This window comes from Adiantum capillus-veneris, chromosome 25 (assembly GCF_014529385.1).
Source record: "Adiantum capillus-veneris isolate H3 chromosome 25, ASM1452938v2, whole genome shotgun sequence".
Lineage (NCBI taxonomy): Eukaryota > Viridiplantae > Streptophyta > Polypodiopsida > Polypodiales > Pteridaceae > Adiantum > Adiantum capillus-veneris.
Genome location: NC_140955.1, coordinates 59,608,832 through 59,624,141, shown reverse-complemented (window position 1 = coordinate 59,624,141; position 15,310 = coordinate 59,608,832). Strand labels below are relative to the sequence as shown.

The 15,310-nt window shown below is 45.7% G+C and overlaps 1 protein-coding gene across 1 annotated transcript in view; it reads left to right on the top strand.

The window, feature by feature from the left end:
* The window catches only part of ERA1 (Prenyltransferase family protein), a 42,147-nt gene that overhangs the window by 1,997 nt on the left and 24,840 nt on the right, over nucleotides 1-15,310 (top strand). The window lies entirely within an intron of this gene.

The window sequence follows — 15,310 nt, the reverse complement described above, 5'->3', positions numbered from 1 at the left end:
GAGTGCAATTATCAATACTTGTGTACACGCATGACGTAATCCAAGCACAATAGATTTGTTTGGGCCTCACCCTACAATCATTTATGGGGGAAGAGATCCTATTTGAGAGTGTGACAAAGCCAACAAAATTCATTGGTGTGTATAATCGTTGTAACAAGATAGAGGCTTTGTTTTTTACAAAGGGAGGGGAGATACTAGAGGGTGTCAACTGGATATATACCTAGGGATTCAGCAATTGACTTGCGGATGCACTCAGCCGGATTCCTGAGGTTGGTGCTTTGTCTATGGTTGAGATTTCGACGAATTACCCTCTCTCTTTGAGGGCTATGGCGTTTCGATAGCCACTTTGGCAAGATATGGAGCGAAGTCGAAGTAGGATGCTCTCGTTTAAAGGCTTGGGTGATTTGGAGACCCAAGTGAGTCGCGCTAAAGAGACGAGACACAGACATTATTTTATTAAAGGTGGACTATTGTATAGAAATGGAAAAAGTCTTTGTGCGAGAAATCGATGAGATTGGATTTTGTTTGAATGCCGTGATGTTCTTAACAGTGGACACCCATGTATCCAAAAAACTTTAGCATTGATCAAACGATATTTCTATTGGCCAAGGATGCGCTCTTACATAGAGAGCTATGTGAAGAGGTGCTCTTAGTGTCAGGTCAATAAGGCATAGCGCCTTAAGAAAGTTGGCGTGCTACATCCATTAGAAATCCCTGCAATGTCCATTAGAAATCCCCGATGCCAATTGGTAGAGTATTTCTATGGATTTTATTGCTGGTTTGCCAAATACCAGTCGTGACAATGATACCATTCGGGTTGTGGCTGATAAGACTCAAAAAAATTATAAGGAATGTACGCTAACTCTAGTATTTCTTACTTTTTTACTATGTTTTTGAAGAGAACATGAAAGCTATGACAAGAGACTTAAGAGACCGTGTGTTTGATTGATTGAAACTTAGTACAAGAGGTTCCCTATGTCACAAAATGATGACCTGTAACTAAGTCAGACTTTGTAAATAATTAATTTATTTACGAGAAAAGAATTATCTAATTAGTTGTGTGCACACCAGAATAGACCTAGCAGTTCTAAGGCCTCAGGTGAGCCTAAATGCGGGCCACAACACCTCAGAGGGACCTTAGCAGAAATTACCCTGAAGCCCTAGTGATTGGGAAATCGGGTCTTCAGAAAGGGGTAAGCAGTAGCCTCAGATTTTAGGCTCATGAAAAATACGCGCGTCAGTACAAGCACATGAATGAGATGGGGTCCTTAGAACAGTGACCCTAAGGCTAATAAAGCTAATAAAGCCTTAGGGTAAGTTTCGTTAAATTAAATTTAATGGTCCGTGCCCGGGCAGGCGGCCTGACAAGTGTGAACAGGTAAAGGCGGTGCAGTGCAAGTGCGGCATTGCGCCGGCAGACCTTTGGTGTTCTCATAAAAGAATCATTGGTAGCATTTGTTAGTTAGTTGCACATTTTTAATTAATGAGCTAGAAGTTTTTAAAGTCAAAAGTTGAATGGTTTTTAAGTTTTTAAAGTAAGTGTGCCAAGTGGCACACTTACCAATGCAAACTAACTCTCTCTCACTCACTCTCACCCTCTCTCTCTTCCTAGCGCCCCCTCTCCCTGATGGCTATTTAGGAGCCCCCCTCCCCCATTTTCAGGGTTGGCAGTGCACCTACCCTCCCTAATGTGAGCGTGCTCTACACGGTGGAGCCCTCCATTGAAGCTTGAGAGCAGCCCCTTGCGACATATGTGGTAGCCTTGTGCTCCCATTGTCAAGAACAAGGGATCTCATAGTCATAGACACCTTCTGGTGAAGTTTCATCGCGAGGAGCTGCCGTAGACGCTCTCTTAGCAGAGTGCGGCTGCTGTAATTCTCTGTTTTCAGCCCCTAATCACCTCGATTAGGGCTGTTTTCAGCAGATCAGCCATAGAAATTCTCTTCTCTCTCCTTATCCTAAGTCTACATCAAGTTTGGCGCGATTCCATTGCGAAGAAGATCTCTGTTTCGGCATAGGGGTGTGCACAGGTAAGAATTTCAGGTTATGTGCAGAAAATTACAGCAAGCATGTGCGTGTGCATTTTGCTTGTTTCTCTTTTGTGTTCGATGCATGAATGAATGAGCATGAAGGCAACACATAACGGAAGATGGACTCTCCTCTGTGAGAGCTTCCGATGAGCTGTTTTGGAAGATAGACTCTCTTTTAGAGAGCTTCCAACCAGTCTCGCAGAAGATGGGAAATCCCCTAAGCAGAAAGAAAGTGGAAACACTTTCTCAGTCAGTAGTCAGAACAGAACAGAAGAAAGAATAGAGGACGGGCGTATGCCCCGTTCCTGTGCTTGTAAAGATTCTCCCTTAGTAATAAAGATATTCTCTTTATGGGGGGGGACCAGCCCATCTTCTGGTCCCCAATGGAGTGTCAAGTTTTCTCTCTCCCTCTAATTCTCTTGAGTATTTGAAGTGCAATTAAACGTTAGTTTACGCTTCCGTATTTTTGTGACATGACCTGTGGCAGTACTACTCAGATGGATAATTGATGACATGGTAGAATTGTACGGACGATCGGAAATTGCGATGCGGATTTCCTCGATTTGTGCTGTTGACATGGCCGGTGTATAGATTTCCGTGATTTATGTCGGGCAGCTTTTCAGCGCCAGCTTTTAGACCAGTTGCTTTTGAGTTTATCGCTTTTCATGTAAACTGCTTTTGGGAGGCCAAGGGCCTTCAAATATGAGCCAAGGGCTCATTCTTCTAGCTGTCACAAACCAGTGACGTGGCATATCCCTAGGGTTGCAGACTGTATACACACACATCTGATGTGGCTAGGGCCGGCTGAAATGCTGGCGTGGTAGGATTTCCGGCTTTCACACTGCTAGGGTTGACGTGGCATGGCTGTACGGAATCCGGTGTTTTGCGGCGCCTTTTACGGCAGTAGTACGGTCTGCTTTTTCCCTACGCATGCTGGCTGAATTCTACGCAAAATAAAGCAGCTTTTGGGGCATTATTTTAAGATGCTTTATTTACTAAAGATGGCTTGTGAGAAGACTTGCTTTATTTTTGAAAGCTTTTGGGGCAGCTCTTGGGGCTCTGCTTTTGGCTACAAATGATGGGTTGCAAGGTGTTGCCTACTATACAGTACACACGCAGACAAGAAAAAACTGACGACCTGACCTGAAACGCATTACCTCGATATGCGCGTAGTTGCTCACGAACAATTTGTTGCTGTCACGACCAATTTAAGTGCCCCTAAATCTACATGCACGTCATCTTTAGCTGCTTCATGCACATGTCTGCTTTGCAGCCGACGCGTCACCTGCAAGTGTGCACCTTCTGCGTGCCTCTTCAACCACATGACACCAGCAGCAACCCCTCGCCTACAGACGAATAGCTGATAGACAGACACGCTCCAATGCTTAGGAAGAGCTGGAGGTAAGGAAGGCTCATAAGCATGCTTGAGAGAGAGAGAGAGAGAGAGAGAGAGAGAGAGAGGTTTGAGAAAACACTAGAGAGAGGTGGGCACAGAGAGAAACACTAGAGAGCGAATGTTTAAGCCTAAACGCTAGCAAGCCCTGCACTCACTGGTATGAACAAATACAGTGGGGAGGGGAGGGGGATTCTCTCTATGTAGGGAAACCTAGAAACTGCCTTACCTGTGGCTAGACATCCCACGATCCATAATATAAGCCTTAAACCGCACCCAGTCTATGACCACAGGCATCACAATATACTTCGAATGAATTTTGCAAATCTGGCAAAGTCAAATGTCACAAACTGCTGACGTGTCAAAGCCCTGAAGAAGGGAGCCACCTTGCAGATGCCGGTAGAGGGGCCTAAGCCCTAAGAAGAACAAGTAGCAGAAGAAGAAGTCCTACCAACTTATGGGGACCCTGTCCGATGGGGCCCCAATGACATAAAGGAAGTAAAATAAAGGAGGATCCACACACAAACTCACGAAAAAACTGAGGACGTGGCAGTTGTACGGACGCTCCGCGTTTTGCTCTGGCTGCTGACGTGGCAGTTGTACGGAATTCCACAAAACGCGCTGGCAGCTTTTTGGCATTGTTTTTGGATCAGAAGCTTTTGAATTTTGAAGGCTTTTCAGTGTGACTGCTTTTCAGGCCAAGGGCCTTTAAATATGAGGTTAGGGCTCATTCTCTGGCATGCTTCCTGGCGAAGGTGCAAAGTTTGGAGTATCGGCTTGTACTGTGTGGATGCAATATAAAGAAATACCGAAAGAGGTGCCAAGGTTTGGGGCCAATACTCTCTAGGATGGAATTCCGTCACTCCGTGTCGCGTGTCGTCTCTCTCTCTCTCTCTCAGTTCTGTATTTATTGAAGTGCTAAAAGTCTGTTCAATTTGTTCTTTTCTATTGGCACGTGGTGCCCGTCTTGTGACAGTGGTATCAGAGCATCAGGCGTGTGCTTTTAAGAAAGCATACCGGTCCTACAAAAGAGCAGACAAAGCTATTGGAATTTTAGTTGAGGTATTTTCGGCCTCCGACCCCGGACTTATTAGCCACTCCCACCCTTACTTCATCGCGCATCGGGCGCGCTCCCGTCTTCATCGTTGTGTCTTACAGGTCATAAGCCATAAAGAACCCAAGACTTGGAATTCATGGATTCATCAGAATATTTGTAGTTTTTGCTCAACGAACTCCACGACATTCTTTCGCGGCATCCTCAACAGAATCTTCCGATGCTGCAAAGTTTTCAACAATTTTTGAACTACATGTTACCCCCTCTGATGCCCCAGGTGGTACCTCCTCGTACGGCACCTGAAAGTACGAGAGCTTCCAACTGGCAAATTTCTCAGTCGTCTTTTTCGATGAGGGGAGTTTCCAGGGATATGGTGCAGCCATGTGACCCTGATCCAATGCAACCGCCTTTGCCACCGCCATTGCCTCCACCTCCACCACCACCACCGCCACCAGGCTACAATGGTTGGAGCCCATATGGATACCCTTATTATCCATACCCGGGATATGCGCCTAACCAACCCAAAGATTTCAAAGATGGTGGCACGACAGTCAAATTTTTCACTTTTTCTGGGGTGAAAGATCGCAAGAAAGCATTGCAGTTCCTACAGCAATTCGACAACATCTATGCTTTAGGGAACTATACAGAAGAATTTAAGATTTCTTGAGCAGCGGGATTTCTTAAAGATAATGCTATGCAATGGTGGAGTTCAATCGCGACACAACCGCATACTCCAAGGACCTGGCAGGCTTTCAAGACAGTTTTTGCATATAGTTACGTGACTTCTATGTTTGAAGTTCAGATTTTGGCAGAGTGGGGCAAACTTGAAAATGCTTGCCATCGAAACCATGGACGAATATAACCAAAGGTTTCTCGAGGTGTACCTTTCGGTGTCCTTCTTTAGATCTGTTCCCTTGGAGGCCCAATGTGAGCAATACACCATTGGACTACCATCACCATTGCAGGAATATTGTCTATCCAAGCAGGTCTCCACCATGCAAGAACTTATGGACCATGCCGCGGTCGGCTACAAACCGATGAAGGGAAAGCTAGAGTTTACCATAGAAGAATCTCCGGCCACTAACCACAACTCTTGGCAACAACGAACAAATTCTCGAGAGTCTCGTGAAAATCAACCGCAAAGGCCTTGTTTGACGCCTCAACAATGAGACACCTTACTACAAGAAGGTCGATGCTTTGGATGCTTTCAAACAGGGCATAATCATTATAATTGTCCCAAACGCACTAATAGACCAGAGAACCCCAGCGCCACCTCCTGCTAAGAGAGCTAGACCCGCTATTGGACTAGTTCCTGATATTTATGGCATACGCCTTGAGAGTACAAATGAATTGTGTCGAGCATATGGCAAAGTCAATGGCTTCAAAGCCCTTATTTTCTTTGACCCCGGAGCTACAGAGAACTTCATCCATCCAGAATTCTTACAGCAAATGCACTTGATTATGATGCAGAGGGTGGAGAAATTGAAGCTGAGCTAGCCACAGGGCAAACTCAGAAAGTAGTACCGCTCATTGGTGCTCTTCCAATGACTATTCAAGATTATCATGGAAAAGCTGATTTCCACATCATGAAGTTGGGCAATTGCGACGTTCTCTTGGGCATGCCTTGGCACGACAAGAATGATGCGACTCTCCAGGTTCGGAACCGAACCATCACCGTGATGCAGAAGGACAAGCCAATCGTCCTCAAAGTTCGGTTGTGCGAACAAAACCTCTCTCTGCTTGTTTTTCTTTATAGCTAGAAAGTATTGTTTGTGAAAATTTGTTTGAAATGGATGGTATCTATTTTGAACTTGTTTAGGTGCCGATTTAAAATGTTTGACTCTGGTTTTAATATTAGTTTCAATGATTGGTGATTTTTCTCTCGGGTGGAGTAGTGAGAAATGATGATTGAAAAGTGTTGTTTTTACTCATGGCGCGGACCCTTGTGGTTATTTTACGGGGGGAGTATTGTTGTTGCGACTCCCGGCCCGGACCTGGATGGTTATGTGGGAGGAGTATTAAGAAGTCTAAGCAGTGGTTATTCTCAGCACCTCCAAACGACGCAGGCTGTGGTTTGGGGGGCGTTTGGTTGTAAAAGGCCTCTATGTCTCCCGGCCCGGACCTTTTTAGGTTATGCGAGAGGAGTGATGAGGGAATCGTTGATTATTTCCCGGCCCGGACCTTGTTAGGTTATGCGGGAGGAGTGTTCATCGGCGGCTTTATGTTTCTATGTCTTGTAACATGCATATGTGAGCATTTGTGTTGCATTGTGATGTGCCAACCACTCAATATTCCTAATTGGATGAAATTGCCTGGGTATGTAATTTTAGTGCATCAAGACACGCGTGGAAGATCAGTACGGTCTGGGTGTGATGGCTAATTTTACTACGCCGGAATATCGAGAGTTCCGATCTGGATGAAACGAGAAGCTAACTCCTTGATCAAAAGAGCCAAGAGGAGAAGCTAACTCTTTAACAAAAAGAGCAAACTGATTGTTCCTCGGAATGACCCTCGGAATTTTTTGAGCTAACTTGAGTTGTTTTGCAAATATGCTGTAATTGCGGACGATTACTCTCTTTCAAGAAGGGGAGATGTCACAAACTGCTACGTGTCAAAGCCTTGAAGAAGGGAGCCAACTTGTAGATGCCGGTCGAGGGGCCTAAACCCTAAGAAGAACAAGTAATAGAAGAAGAAGTCCTACCAACTTATGGGGACCCCGTCCGATGGGGCCCCAGTGACATAAAGGAAGTAAAATAAAGCAAGACCCACACACAAACTCACACAAAAATTGATGATGTGGCAATTGTATGGACGCTCCGCATTTTGCACTGGCTGTTGACGTGGCAGTTGTACGGAATTCCGCAAAACGCGTTGGTAGCTTTTTGGCATTGTTTTTGGACCAGAAGCTTTTGAGTTTTGAAGGCATTTCACTGTGATTGCTTTTCAAGCCAAGGGCCTTTAAAGATGAGATTAGGGCTCATTCTCTGGCATGCTTCCTCGCGAAGGTGTAGAGTTTGGAGTACCGGCTTGTACTGTGTGGATGCAAAAAAAAGAAATACTGAAAGGGGCGCCAAGGTTTGGGGCCAATACTCTCTGGGGTGGAATTCCGCCACTCCATGTCGCGTGTCGTCTCTCTCTCTCTCTCTCTCTCAGTTTTGTATTTATTGAAGTGCTAAAAGTCTGTTCAGTCTGTTCTTTTCTATTGGCACGTGGTGCCCGTCTTGTCACGTGACACATCCAACCCTATGTGTCCGTGGACAAGCTACAACATGACCAGGGTTCAGTTCAGTCAAGTCAGTCCAGGATAGGAAGTGATCGGGCACTTTTGTGAGTTTGTTCGCAGACCGTGCATGTCCAGACACTTAGATTAGATGCATATCCTCTGGTTGCACACAGCATGACCATCGGATCCCATCAAGAGCATTTTTACAGTGCATAGACCTGTTTTCCCTATTTTTGACATTTTTCACTTATTATTTTTAAGTGACTTTTGTTGGAAAGTAGGTAGGGCAATTTTGCTAAGTTTGTATATAAGCAAACCTAGCGCTAGCACTTTCTGGCAGAAGAGGCAGCAGGAGCACTCGCTCAACAGGCAACTTCTCAGCAGAACCCCCAAGAGGCCTAGCGTTTTTGCATCACAGCAGAAGGCTGGCGTTTTTTGGACCAGATCAGCCAGCGTTTTTGCTCTTGCAGAGTTTTGGCGATAGTAGATCAAGCAGACTCCCCAGCGTTAGCAGATTCTCCACAGCAAGACATAGATCAGTCCTAGCGTTTTTGGATCAGCCTGACGCCTCGGCGTTTTGCAGTTCCATCGCGACGAAACCTCAAGATACATCAGCGTTTTCAGTTTTCAGCATTCAGATCCCGCAATAGAACCCCCAAACCTCGTAGACCTCACCTTCCCGCAGCAAATCCTTGCCGCACAGTCAGATCCCGCGAAGTTTGCAATTTCAGCCCGGAAAACGCAGATTTCAGCATCTGCGTTTTCAGCGCGTCGTCATCGCATCGTCATCATTGACATTGTCATCGACACAGAGTCAAAATTCAGCAGATAGAAGATTTGCAGATTTCAGCCCTTAACGTTTTCAGATTTCAGCTGTCTCGTCGTCGTCGACATCGTCGTCAAGTCCAAAGCATTGTAGAGATTTGTGCAATCATAAGTAGACCGCTCTCGCCATAGAGAGTGGGGCCTTCGGAGGAGGGTTTGACAACATTCTGGTGTCGTATTCTTCTCTCTCTATCTCTCAGTCTCATGCACCTTCATTCACAGTGTACTCTCTCACTAAAGGAACGGAAGGCTCTCCCTTCCGTAAGTAAAAGGAACCTTGAGCACAATTCGGAGCACTCATCTTGAGCAAAGTTCAACACTCACTGCCGCTGCAGCTTACATTGGCATCAAAGCTTTGGCAGTGTTCTGTATCACTCAAGGAAAGAACCACAAGAACCACATAATTTTTTTTGCTTGTTGCAGTTGCAAGTAACCCAAGTCCTCTTGGGCGTGTTGATTCCTAATCGTGTTTTTGAAGAGTGATAGGAATCCCAAGAAAGAAGGGCTTGTCCAGCCTCCCCTTGTGCCTCTTTTCACTCATTGAGAGCAGACTGTGCACTTAGCGGCCGGCCAATCGACTTGAGGTGGGAAAAAGCAACCTTGGTGTGAGCGCAAGGCTGCCAAGGAGTGCGCCCACGGAAAAGAGCAGAACTCGGGTGAAGAGAAGATCCTTCTCTAACACAGATTGCAAGCGAAAGAAGAACCTCAAGAACCTCAAGACCCTCAAGAACCCAAGAACTCAAGACCCCCAAGAACCCAAGAACCCAAGATCCACAAGAATCCAAGTTCCTCGTGAACTTAAGAACCAAAGATCACAATGTATGGTCATCACCCGAAGCGGAATGGATACTTCGCATGGAAGTGGCGAAGAAGAGTTTTCCTCACCAGGAGGTTTTCTCGACCCTCCCCCTTCCCCGTCTACGCCACGAGTTGTACTAAATCCTATGGAGGCGTTGGTCAAGTCGATGATGGCACAACAACAAGAAACGAATCACGTTGCGATGGCACAACTAGAAAGAAAAGCAGAACGACAGGAAGCCTTGGAGCGTGAACGCCAACACAAACAAGAAACCTTGGAGCGTGAGCGTGATCAAGCGCGCTTGGCGGCCGAAGAAAGACAGGCTGTCACCAGGAGGTGTATTTTTCCTGTTGCCTTCCGTAAATAAGTATTAGATATATTTATTTTATTTTTACTTGTTTGTCCCAAAACCCTTAAAAAGGTGCAAGTGGACATTGCATGGCCAGTGTGAAACGGCTGCAGCCAAATGGGTTTCTCACATCGGGGATTTAGGTCGGTCAGACAGGGACTGCCCGGGCCAGTTAGCACTGAATTCTGATGAGTATGGAAGCTCGTGTGCGGCAAACTGGAATTTGGGCCACTCGTCAAGTCACTGCAACTTTATAAGTTGAAAGGGGCCAGTAAATTAACCCACATTGTAGATGTTGGTCAAATGGTAGTCTTCAATGATGGTCAGGAGACCGATAGGGACGCCATGGAAGCATCTCCTAAAATTTAGGGAACTGCTATTTTTGATCGGAAAACGTGTTCGCGTCATTAGCTCTAGAATGACAAGGGGAACATTTTATTGCTCTGCTGCCAAGTCAACTGACGCACCAGTTGAGATATTTTTAGCAGGGAAAGCCCAAACTCAGAAACTAGGCGACGTGTCAGCCTGTGAGCGATTCTGCCACTCTGGGAGGCAAAAACGAGCTGCATATCAACAAAGGGGGCGCCATTTTCAGCCTCAGGTGGATTGTAGCAGGTACAAAAGCTATGGAATGCTTACCTTGCCCTCTATGCACAGTATGGTGACGGGAGTGATGCCCCGCACGCTACATACTGCTCTCGTTCTCCCCTACGTACAGTATGTTATGTCCCACTAGTGGGCTTCTCATTTGACCTATGTACAGTTCTGGGGGTTTATGCGCGTTTGCCAAGGCAAGAGCCTTCTGAACAGGAACCGGATTAGCTAATTGCTAATCCCCCACAGGTACGCACAGTTCCATCACGAAAGATTGCGAGTTTGGAGAGTTTTCTCGCGTGAAAACTCGTCCAATTCACAGGGGAACTGTCCCATTGCGTGCGGGAGCCCTTGGGACAGGCTTAGGCGTGTTTGCTCCGCTAAAAACGATCCGAAACAGGGAATTACAGCCTGCTGTGTTTTTCTGCAGGTTTAGGGTTTTGCACCTAAACTGCAAGGGAACATCGGGGGAGCCTCGTGAGAGCCTTGGGATGCGTGTACAGGCTTTTGGGCTCCCGGCAGTGAAAAACAGAGAATTACAGCCCGCTGAATTTCTGTGACAGCTCACCAGAAAGCTTCCAGATATCGAGGGAATCCGTCCTAGACAAGTGTTTTTGACCTACAGGGGTTTTTGCGCCGTTATGTTGTCGAAATCCGGTCGAAAACCTGCGTTTTCAGCCCTCGCCAGGTTTGGACAGCTTTGTGAAAGCTTGTGCTAAGTGGTCGGATCGTCTACCTTAATTTGAATAAAGAAATACTGAAAGGAAAGGGGCGCCAGTCTTTGGGGCCTACAGGGTGTCGGTCTCGTGTGCGCAGTGACATTCTAGTCGTTGGACGCAACTGTGTTCTCTTCCCTTCTCAGTGCTCTGTGTAAAGTTAACAGGTAATTGAAATAGTACCGCCCTCTACGTTGTATAGGCCGGTTATATGGTTCCATCGACGGGATAGTCACTTTTTCTTCAAAAAGTGCAGCGTGGATTGTTGTGGGTGAAAGCAACACAGAGCTTGTCGATATGGCAGAGAAGACAGACCAAGTACCTGAAGAGGGATCTTCCTCACATGGCACAGAGAAAATTCCTTCAACTCTTCAAGAAGAGGATAGGTTGTTTAGAACTCAACTGCGTTGTTGCATGGACATGTTTCAGTAGTTGGCTAACAACCAAAGGATGCAGGGATCCCTACAGGCTCCGACACAGGGTTTTCAGCCTCCTACACAGGGCACGACTGAGCCGTTGCAGGAAAAGGAGATTTCCAATGCGCAGAGGACTCATGATGCTCGAGGGAAAGCCGATGTGGTTGAGCAACTAGCGGTGTCCAATGATCCAAAGCAGCTTGCTTTAGTTGGACAGGAACCGTTTGTGAATGGTCAAGGGAGTAATGAACACGCTGTGCGTCAGACCCTTCCATTACCTAATACTTATCCTGGTTATTTTGGAGGTGGTTCAGTGTTTCAAGCTATGGCTGGACCTTCCATAGGTTATATGCCAGGGAATGTGTTCGGGACAATGCAAACAGGCATGGGGAACCCTATGTACGCGAACATGGGTGTCCAACCAGGTTTTCAGGGTGCCTATGGCCAGTTTCGAGTGCCTGGAACACAATTTGGTATGGCTGGTTTTTCGCAGCCATACGTACAAAATGCAGATATGACAGGGAAAACAGTTGATGCGAGTGCTGGAATGAACACTCATGGAGCACCACTGTTACAGGCACTTGTTTATGATAATGTGGCTCCTTTGAGTGAGCCTAAGGATTACAAGGAAGGTGGGCAGGGAGTGAAGTTTGAAACTTTCAGAGGAACTGAGGACCAATTAAAGGCTTTGACCTTCATACAGCAGTTCGATGCAGCTTATGCTGGAGGAAACTTCACGGAATCTTCAAAGATATGCAAGGCTGCCACTTTCTTGAAAGGGAATGCGCTCCAATGGTGGACCGCATTGTTGAACCAGGGTCAAGCCCCAACAACGTGGGTCCAATTCAAACAACTTTTTGCGCCTGCATGGTTGACAAACACTTTTGAAGTGGATGTGATGACGGAATGGCACGAGTTGAATGCTAAACAGTGTGCGGATCTGGAAGAGTACAATAAACGGTTTTGGGCCGCACTGTTGCCAGTCACCTCTTACAGGTTTGTGCCATTGTCAGAACAGATTGAGAAGTACTGTTGCGGATTGCCCAAGGCAGTAATTCATGCTCTCACTAGTTGGAAACACTATTTGCTAGGGGCTGATTTTGTTGTCCAAACGGATCATCAAACCTTGCGATATTTTCTTACACAGACGAAGTTGTCTGAGAAGCACATGCGATGGGCAAACATCTTGTCAATGTTCCATTTTCAGATTGTGCATGTGCAAGGGAAAAAGAACGTGGTGGCTGATGCGTTGTCACGAAAGCCCCAAATTTCAGCAGTGTCAATTCCGTACCATTGTGAACTAGACGAAATGAAGACACAATATGCTGAAGATTCAGATTTTGCAAGGATCTATGACCAGCTTGTTGATGGGCAACATCATGAGCACTATATGCTTAAGAATGACTTTCTCATGATGCATGGAAAGTTATGCGTTACTAAACAGTTACGGCCAAATATTTTGATGGAAAGTCATGCTCCACCTTATGCTGGGCATCGTGGAATTGATGCGACAGTGAAAGGGGTTGAGGCATTCTTCTATTGGCCAGCTTTGCGTCAAGATGTTGACACATTTGTAAGATCATGCTTAGTATGCCAAAAAGTCAAATTTGATAGACAAAAGCAACCGGGATTGTTGTAGCCATTGCCGATCCCTGATAGGCCATGGGAAAGTATAGCAATGGACTTTATCTTTGATCTTCCAAGGACGCAAACAGGAAATGATGGGATTTGGACTATCATTTGTAGGTTCAGTAAGCAGGCCCATTTCATTCCTGTTAGGAAGAAGATAAAGCCAGAACACATGGTCAAGATATTCATGAGCAATATCTTTAAATATCATGGGATGCCTCAGTCAATTGTCAGTGACAGGGATCCACGTATGACGAGTCTTTTCTGGAAGGCATTGTTTGAGAACATGGGCACTACGCTCAAGTTCTCTTCTTCGTTTCATCCGCAAACTGATGGACAGTCAGAAGAGGCAAATTCTATTGTCTTGGACCTGCTCAAATGTTATGTCTCAGAGCACAAGGCAACTTGGGAACACCATCTCCCATTGGTTGAATATGCTTACAATAACACTGTGCATACGTCAACAGGTAAGGCACCATTTGAGATAGTGGAAGGAGGAAAGAAAGTCCCGCCCATTTTGCAGACTAAGGACAAGATATTTGAGGCAGACAAGTATGTGCAAGATATGGATGAAACATACAGGAAGATAAAGATTACTCTTGAGAAGACTCAGGCTAAGCAAAAGAAAGCTGCTGATCGTCACCGTCGTGAACTTGTATTTTCACTTCGTGATTGGGTACTTTTGCGCTTTGAAAAGGCCAGGTTAAGGAAAAGGAAAGGCAAGGAACGCTTGTTTCCTAAGCTCAGTATGCGATATTATGGTCCTTTTCAGATTTCAGAAAAGATCAGCGATGTAGCTTACAGGTTAAAGCTACCAGAAGGCTGGAAAATACATAATGCTTTTCATGTCAGCCTTCTAAGGCCCTTTGTTGGTGATGTGCCAGAGAATATGCTTGATGAGGAACAACCCGAAGTGGAAGAATTGGATGAAATCCTTGTTCCTGAACAGATATTGGCACATAAAGAAAGAAAGGTTAGAGGAAAGGTTGCAAGACGCTATTTGGTGAAGTTCAAGAACTATCCATCATTAGATGCCAAATGGATGGAAGAGTCTGAATTGCTTGATTCACCTCAGCTATTGCAATTGTATCTTGAAGCCTTTCAAATGGAACCCACAGTGACTTGATGCAACCTTTCTGGAGAAAGGCAAGAGCATGGTTCATGATGCTCAAGAGAGTAGTTAAGCAATTGTATCTACTCTTTCCATACAGAATTTAGCTAGAGAAGTTTGTGCTCAAGAGTACACTAGAAGACTTCTATACTTGATATATGTGTCGTAGCCAGGTTGGTGGGATTGTTTAATCGTCCAACGCTACATTTCCGGAAGCATGTATATCTTGGATTCCCATCATAGAATATATGTGATATCAGGAGATATCTGCATGTATTATTGGCATGCAAGCGAGGTCGCTTGCAGTATTTCAAGGGTGGGGTGTGTCACCAGGAGGTGTATTTTTCCTGTTGCCTTCCGTAAATAAGTATTAGATATATTTATTTTATTTTTACTTGTTTGTCCCAAAACCCTTAAAAAGGTGCAAGTGGACATTGCATGGCCAGTGTGAAACGGCTGCAGCCAAATGGGTTTCTCACATCGGGGATTTAGGTCGGTCAGACAGGGACTGCCCGGGCCAGTTAGCACTGAATTCTGATGAGTATGGAAGCTCGTGTGCGGCAAACTGGAATTTGGGCTACTCGTCAAGTCACTGCAACTTTATAAGTTGAAAGGGGCCAGTAAATTAACCCACATTGTAGATGTTGGTCAAATGGTAGTCTTCAATGATGGTCAGGAGCTCGATAGGGACGCCATGGAAGCATCTCCTAAAATTTAGGGAACTGCTATTTTTGATCGGAAAACGTGTTCGCGTCATTAGCTCTAGAATGACAAGGGGAACATTTTATTGCTCTGCTGCCAAGTTAACTGACGCACCAGTTGAGATATTTTTAGCAGGGAAAGCCCAAACTCAGAAACTAGGCGACGTGTCAGCCTGTGAGCGATTCTGCCACTCTGGGAGGCAAAAACGAGCTGCATATCAACAAAGGGGGCGCCATTTTCAGCCTCAGGTGGATTGTAGCAGGTACAAAAGCTATGGAATGCTTACCTTGCCCTCTATGCACAGTATGGTGACGGGAGTGATGCCCCGCACGCTACATACTACTCTCGTTCTCCCCTACGTACAGTATGTTATGCCCACTAGTGGGCTTCTCATTTGACCTATGTACAGTTCTGGGGGTTTATGCGCGTTTGCCAAGGCAAGAGCCTTCTGAACAGGAACCGGATTAGC